Below are 7,768 nucleotides of genomic sequence, written 5' to 3'. Positions count from 1 at the left end.
AGAAAATATTTGCAAATGAAGCAACTGACAAAGGATTAATCTCCAAAATATACAAGTAGCCCATGCAGCTCAATATCAAAAACACAAACAACCCAATCCAAAAATGGGCAGAAGACCTAAATGACATTTCTCCAGACATATACAGATTGCCAACAAACACATGAAAGGAGGCTCAACATCATTAATCATTAGAGAAATGCAAATCAAAACTACAATGAGGTATCACCTCACACCAGTCATAATGGCCATCATCAAAAAATCTACAAACAATAAATGCTGGAGAGGGTGTGGAGAAAAGGGAACCCTCTTGCACTGTTGGTGGGAATGTAAATTGATACAGCCACTATGGAGAACAGTATGGAGGTTCCTTAAAAAACTACAAATAGAACTACCATATGACCCAGCAATACCACTACTGGGCATATACCCTGAGAAAACCGTAATTCAAAAAGAGTCGTTTACCACAATGTTCATTGCAGCTCTATTTACAATAGCCAGGACTGGAAGCCACCTAAGTGTCTATCGAGAGATGAATGGATAAAGAAGATATGGCACATATATACAATGAAATATTATTCAGCCATAAAAAGAAATGAAATTGAGTTATTTGTAGTGAGGTGGATGGACCTTGAGACTGTCATACAGAGTGAAGTAAGTCAGAAAGAGAAAAACAACTACCGTATGCTAACACATATATAAGGAATCTAGAAAAAAAAGGTTATGAAGAACCTAGGGGCAGGACAGGAATAAAGACGCAGACGTAGAGAATGGACTTGAGGACACGGTGGGGGGGAAGGGGAAGCTGGGACGAAGTGAGAGAGAGGCATGAACATATATACACTACCAAATGTAAAATAGATAGCTAGTGGGAAGCAGCCGCATAGCACAGGGAGATCAGCTCGGTGCTTTGTGTCCACCTAGAGGGGTGGGATAGGGAGGGTGGGAGGGAGGCTCAAGAGGGAGGAGATATGGGGATATATGTATACATATAGCTGATTTACTTTGTTATACAGCAGAAACTAACACACTATTGTAAAGCAGTTATGGTCCAATAAAGATGTTAAATATATATATATATATATATAAAATATATATATATATAATATATATATATAATGTGGGCCACACATTTGAAATTCTTTAGTAGCCATATTTTTAATGTGGAATAAATTTTTTAAATATATTTTATTTACCACAAAAATTCAAAGTATGATCATTTCAACATGTCATCGATATAAAATTTTATTAATGAGGCATTTCACATTTTTTTCATATTAAATCCTGAAATCCAATGTGTATTTTGCACTGAGCACACAGCTTAGTTTTTTTTTTTTTAATATTTATTTATTTATTTGGCTGTGCTGGGTCTTAGTTGAGGCATGCGGGATCTTTGTTGCTGCATGCAGGGTCTCTTAGTTGCAGCACGTGGGATCTAATCCCCTGACCAGGGATCAAACCCAGGCCCCCTGCATTTGGAGCACGGAGTCTTAACCATTGGACCATCAGAGAAGTCCCCACAGCTCAGTTTGGACCAGCCACATTTCAAGTGCTCAGAAGCCCTATGTGGCTAGTGGCTACTGCATCAGTGAGACAGTCCTAGAATGTAATTTTTTCAACCACATCATTCCTCAAATATGAGCACCTGCGAGGTGCCTATCTGGTCTGAGACCTCATGGAATTTACATTTTAGAGAGGATGATGTAGTAAAGAAGTAAACATACAGATAAACAAAATAATTGTTGGTTGTGATGAGCAGCTACCTCAGAGTGAGTTGGGAGGGCATTTGAGTGTGATAGGTGGGGGTGAGGGGATGGGGAGCCTTCTCTCGGGAAGGGCCATCCAAGCTAGAACCTAAGGACAGAAGGAATCAGCATGTGAAGTGGAAGGAGAGCATTCCAGGGGAGGCCATTGGTGGTGCAAAGACCCTGAGGCTGGAAAATCCTTGGTGTGGGAGATGCAGAAAGGATGGCTGTGTGTTTGGGCACAAATGGCTGAAGAGTTGAGTAGGCAGGGACCAGAGTGCCTACTTAGGGTTTGGGATTTCATTCTAAACAAGAGCAGAAACCACTGACCCGTTTTGAACAGTGGAGTGGTGGGGTCTGATCTCAGTTTTAAAAAGATGGCTCTGCCTAGTAACAGGATAAGTTGGGCCAAACTCCCCACACCCAAACACACAGGAATGCCTTTCATTAAAAAAAACAAAACTAAACAAAATGAAACTGAGCTATGTATCTGAGTTTGATAGAAAGAAAGGCAAATAATCTTGGATCAGAGACTAAGAGGGAAGTTAAACACAGAGCAGGAAGATCCTGAGTGGACTCTGGCTGCTGGGGGAGTGGGGAGAGGAGTGAGGCCAGGAGAAAGTTCCAGAATACAAACCCTAATGGATGGGGGCTGGAGTTTTCATGTCCGTGCTGGGCCCGCTTGAAAAGGGAACTTAGAACTGAAATCCGTTCATAAACGCAGGACCCTGAAAGGGGTCTCCCAATCCCCAATGAAATGGTTTAAAATACCTTCCCTCACCAGCTCAGGGAGGAAGCAAGAAATCTTGTCTTGGTTTGGTGGGAGAAATAATCTGTCAAAAATTAGAACTGCCATCCTGTGCCATGTGGCAGGGTAGATTAAAAAAAATTACACTATCTGAGTGGTGTGGGAATTAGCAAATTGGGCCCAGACCAATGGGTTGGAATCCGGTAGGACAAGGACAGGGAGACCAGGTTAGGAGGCTCCTGTATTATTTTGCAGGGTTCTTGGTCTTTACTGTGCAAATGGATCTCCTGGGGATCTTATTAAAATGCAGATTCTGATTTTCCAGGTCTAGGTGGGGGCCTGAGACTCTGCATCTCTAACAAGCTCCAGAGTGATGCCAGTGCTGCTGGTCCCCAAACCATTCTTTGAGTGGCAAGGCTCTATGCAACAGATAATGGTGGCTTAGACTAGGTTGGTGGTGAGATAGATAGAAGAGGATGTATTCAAGAGATAAGTTGGGAGAGGATCGATACTGAAGGACAGATGTGGATGAAAGGGAAAGGGAATCAAGGAAACCCAAGCTTGGGTTTCTGGCTTTGGTAACTGGGTGATGGTGGTGCCATTTATTGATGTAGGGAAGACGAGGGCAGGAATGGGCTTTTTTTGGGGGTGGGTGGGGGAACGGGACTGTGTGTGGGAGGGATCAAAAACTCAAGGTCCGGCAACTGCAAATACCATGTCTTATCTCCTTTCTATGAAAAATGTTACTAGGAGGCATCCAGGACATGGATGATCTATTTTCCCAGCTTGGGTTGCTAACAGTTTTTGCTTTGTAGGTCCAATCTGCCAAGTCTTAACAGCCAACTTTGTAAATGGGATGCAGAAATGACCAGCAAACCCCTCCTATCTGCCTTTCACACAATCAACACACACTTCCCCTGCTTGGTATCAGTGATGACCATGACACAAATCAGCTGAATTTAGGCTCTATCTACTGGGATCTTCCAGACTCCTCATCATGCAGTCAATTTGAGTAAGTAGAGTGCTTGTGCATTGCAGTTTCTAATCAATGATATAACGTGCAGAGTTAAGGATTCTTTTTGGACAAATATTTCCTTAAAAAAGGAAAAGAAATTATCTTTTGTGCCAGGCACTCTGCTAGGTACTTTTACAAACATCATCTTCTTCAGTTGCTACAACAGTTTTTCCAGATAGGTTCTGTTATTCCTCTTTTCACAGGTGAGGAATGTGAGGCTCGGAGGGATGTGTACCTTGTTCAAAGTCCCACACAGCCAAAGAATGGAAGGGTTGGGAGCTGAACCTCTATCAGCCTTGGTTCAAAGTGAAAGTTCTTTTTATACTGCTCTGGGGGTTCCCAGTTTCTGGCTCTGTGCCATGTGTGAGGCAGGATGCACAGAACTTCAGAAAACATCATTCCAGTCCTTGAGGAGTTTAACGCAAAAGGAGAGGGAAGACAATCTTGCAGACCTATTTGACATATGGCCTTGCATTGCTAGTTAAATGCCAATTGTATGATCAGGCCACCCCAGATGGCTGTTCTCTTGCTGTCTGTACATACCCCTCCTCGACCAGTGCCTGCTTCACCTACACCCTGCTCACCTGACTGACCTTCCCTCTTAATCATAGAGACTAATCAGCAAATGCCCGTGTACTTGCTCCCCGACCCAGCTAGTGATTTGATTGTTCTAATCTTTAGGTCAGAACTATCTCCACTAGGATATTTTATCAAAGGAGCGGTGAGGGCTTCTCTGGTGGCGCAGTGGTTGAGAATCTGCCTGCTAATGCAGGGGACACGGGTTCAAGCCCTGGTCTGGGAAGATCCCACATGCCGCGGAGCAACTAAGCCCGTGAGCCACAGCTACTGAGCCTGCGTGTCTGGAGCCTGTGCTCCGCAACAAGAGAGGCCGCGACAGTGAGAGGCCCACGCACCGCGATGAAGAGTGGCCCCCGCTCGCCACAACTAGAGAAAGCCCTCGCACAGAAACGAAGACCCAACACAGCCAAAAATAAAACAAATAAATTTATATAAAAAAAAAGGGGGCGGTGAGAGGCGCGGCCCTCTGCTGGTTTCCCTGGCAACCGATGAGGCGACCTGACTTCAATTCCCCCTCCAACTGGTAACCTCCCTCTTCCCCTGGTAGCAAGACTGCTGCCATGTCCTGCCCGCCGTCTGCCTTGCAAGGTGGGGTGTTGCTCCAGGACTTTGCTTTAGACATGTAAGCCCCTCCATCCATGAAACCATTGATGTCTCTCTCGCTGACTCCGGGCTCTTTCTTTGGTCCTGATGCTGGGCAAGTACAGGGCTTGCAAGCCTGCAGGGTGCAGCCCAACACCAGTGTCACTGGAGAAATTACTTCAGAGTCAGGGCGAGGGAGGCTCAGCAGAATGTTCCAGAGAAGGTGGCAATTTACACCATGTTTGTGAGTATGGCGAGGACCTTGAGAGAGAGGAGACCCTCCCAGGCCGCAATACCAGGTCGTGGGACTAATGCAAGCCGGGCAAGATGGCAGCCTCTGCTAACAAGCTTTCCTCCACTCCCATCTTCCCCACTAACATCCATCCGGATTTTCTGGGCCCAGGTTGAATGCCTGATGGCTTTAGGCCGAAATAGCTGTCCATTTCCCATTCACTCATGACACCCTGTGATTATTTCTATCACTGCTATTTCCATATTAAATGATTGTGTTTTCTACTATATATAAAAGAGATAACTAATAAGGACCTACTGTATAGAACAGGGAACTCAGTACTCTGTAATGGCCTCTGTGAGCAAACAATCTACAAAAGAATGGATATATTTATATGTATAACTGATTTACTTTGCTGTACACCTGAAACTAACACAACATTGTAAATCAGCTATACTCCAATAAAAATTCTTTTTAAATTAAAATAAAAGATTATGTTTTGTGTTCCCTTCTTGAGGTCAGGGACTTCATATATTTTTGAATTCCCAGAGACAAAACAATGCCTGGCACATAATAAGCTCTTGATAAGAAAAACAATTTTGGGAAGAATTGAATATTTTTCATGATGAGTTTCCTCTCCTCTGTGCCATTCTGTTAATTGGCTTGTTCTACTCCGTATTGGTTGGGATATATCAGTGATTTAAACAAGATAGTGTATTGCTTCCATGTAAGAGTAAGAATAGAAGCAGTCCACAGTGATAAGGTGCCTTCATGGTGTGGGATACCCAGGATCCTGCTGGCCAGTAGCTCTGTCACCTGTAGTATGTCGCCATTTATTTGCACGGGTGAAGGCTCACCGCCACATCTGCGTTCTAGGCAGCAGGAAGGGGCAAAGAGGGAAGACAGGCCACTTTCTTTTTAAAGGTGGAAGCAGCACATCCCATTTTCAGGACCTAGTCACGTGGCTGGAGATGGCTACAAAGGAGACTGGAAAAAGGTCGTTTTCATCTGGTCAAACATCTAAGATCAAAATTCTATTGCCAGAGAAGGAAAGAACAGATACGGGGGTGTGGGGAGGGCAGAAGCAGCAGTGTCTGCCACACTTTCTTTTTTTTTTTTTACAAATTTATTTTATTGAAGTAAAGTCAATTTACAATGTCCTGTTTGTTTCTTGTGTACAGCAAAGTGATTCAGTTATACCTGTATATACATATTGTTTTCCATATTCTTTTCCATTGTGGTTTATTACAGGATATTGAATATAGTTCCCTGTGCTATAGAGTAGGACCTTGTTGGTTATACTCTCTTTTCTTTTCTTTTTTTTTTTTTTTTTGCGGTACACGGGCCTCTCACTGTTGTGGCCTCTCCCGTTGTGGAGCACAGGCTCCGGACACTCAGGCTCAGCGGCCATGGCTCACGGGCCCAGCCACTCCGAGGCACCTGGGATCTTCCCGGACCGGGGCACGAACCCGTGTCCCCTGCATCAGCAGGCGGACTCTCAACCACTGCGCCACCAGGGAAGCCCTACTCTCTTTTCTTATACTGTCTTATTGTAGATGTCCAGATAGTGCCATATGATATGCCTGACCTAGTTTTTTTCTTGCCAAGTTACATTTTCTATTGAATTACTTGCAGTTGTTGAATCATGTATGGTCATCTTGTCTGTCCTCTGAGAGCATGAATTCTTTCATCTGTATCTTGCACAGCCTTGATCGTATAGCATGCCTTGTGCCTAGATACTCAATCAATAGTTGCTGAATGAATACATGGGTGACGAAGAGAAGAGTTTTGTCATTATGCCATTACCTTGTCTCTATGGAATGGGATTTATCAGTTACATTGAGTCAACAGTACAAATAAACCAGTATTATCCATGTGGAGTTCTCACAAAATGTGGAAGCAGTAAGGGACATAAAAAACATCCTCTTCCCTGCCCTTTGGTGATCACTTGAGCCAGGGAAGAGTCAGATCTAGGACCAGTGACTTTACTCCCAGGACACATGTCACGATGTCAACTGTACCACGACCATCTTCTCCCCCTTTCCTCTGGCTCTCCTTCAGAAGGAGGACCCACTCTCCCCTTCATAATTCTAGAAACACTTCTTTTAACTTAGAATACAAATACCAAGGGGGCAGGGGTGAGTAAATAGTCATCAGGATCTACAGTTTCTAAAGAGTCCTGATACTACCTTCTCTGTACATTTTGATCAGCGGGTTTGGCTTGTGGAGGTGGAAATAGCTGCTCCACCTTATGCAACTGGGTTACATTTTGGCGATACCAGGGCCAGCTGGCCCCTGAGAGGTCTGTTACCATGGCAAACAGTAAGGTCACCTTGTGATTACCCACTTGACCCGAGCTTGTTATGTCTAGACACTCATGCTGAGGGCGACATCACCCAGGAAATCAGAGACTCATAGACCTGCCCTAGTTTCTGATTTGTCACATTTTCCTCCAACCTTCTGGACCCAAGACAGCGTTTCCAGCTCCTTTCATATTCCTGTCTGGCATTTCCTCGCTCTCTGCCCTCCTGGGGCAAGGCTGCTTTTGGCCAACAGACACTGCCCCTCCCTCCCTCAGTCCAGGAAGGGCCCTGGCCTCTATGACAGCAAATCCATTGCACCACTTAAGTTTAATTAGAGCACAATGACTGATGATTAGTTTACACATCAAAGCACTGAAACAACTCAACAAATTGGCCCCATCCCAAAGCCCAGCACAGGAGTTGGCCTTGAACTCAGAGGCTCTGCCCATGGGGGCCCCGGAGCTGGCAATGAAAGCTGGGGAGCCCCATGCAGAGGCACACAGAAGGAGTTCTGTTTCTCTAGAGAAGAAATGGGTGCCAGCTGTTTCCCACCCTTATTGGGCCTCT

The sequence above is a fragment of the Mesoplodon bidens genome (assembly GCF_964165515.1).
Source record: "Mesoplodon bidens genome assembly, chromosome: 19".
NCBI classification, from domain to species: Eukaryota; Metazoa; Chordata; class Mammalia; order Artiodactyla; family Ziphiidae; genus Mesoplodon; species Mesoplodon bidens.
Note: the sequence above shows the minus strand (reverse complement) of the source record.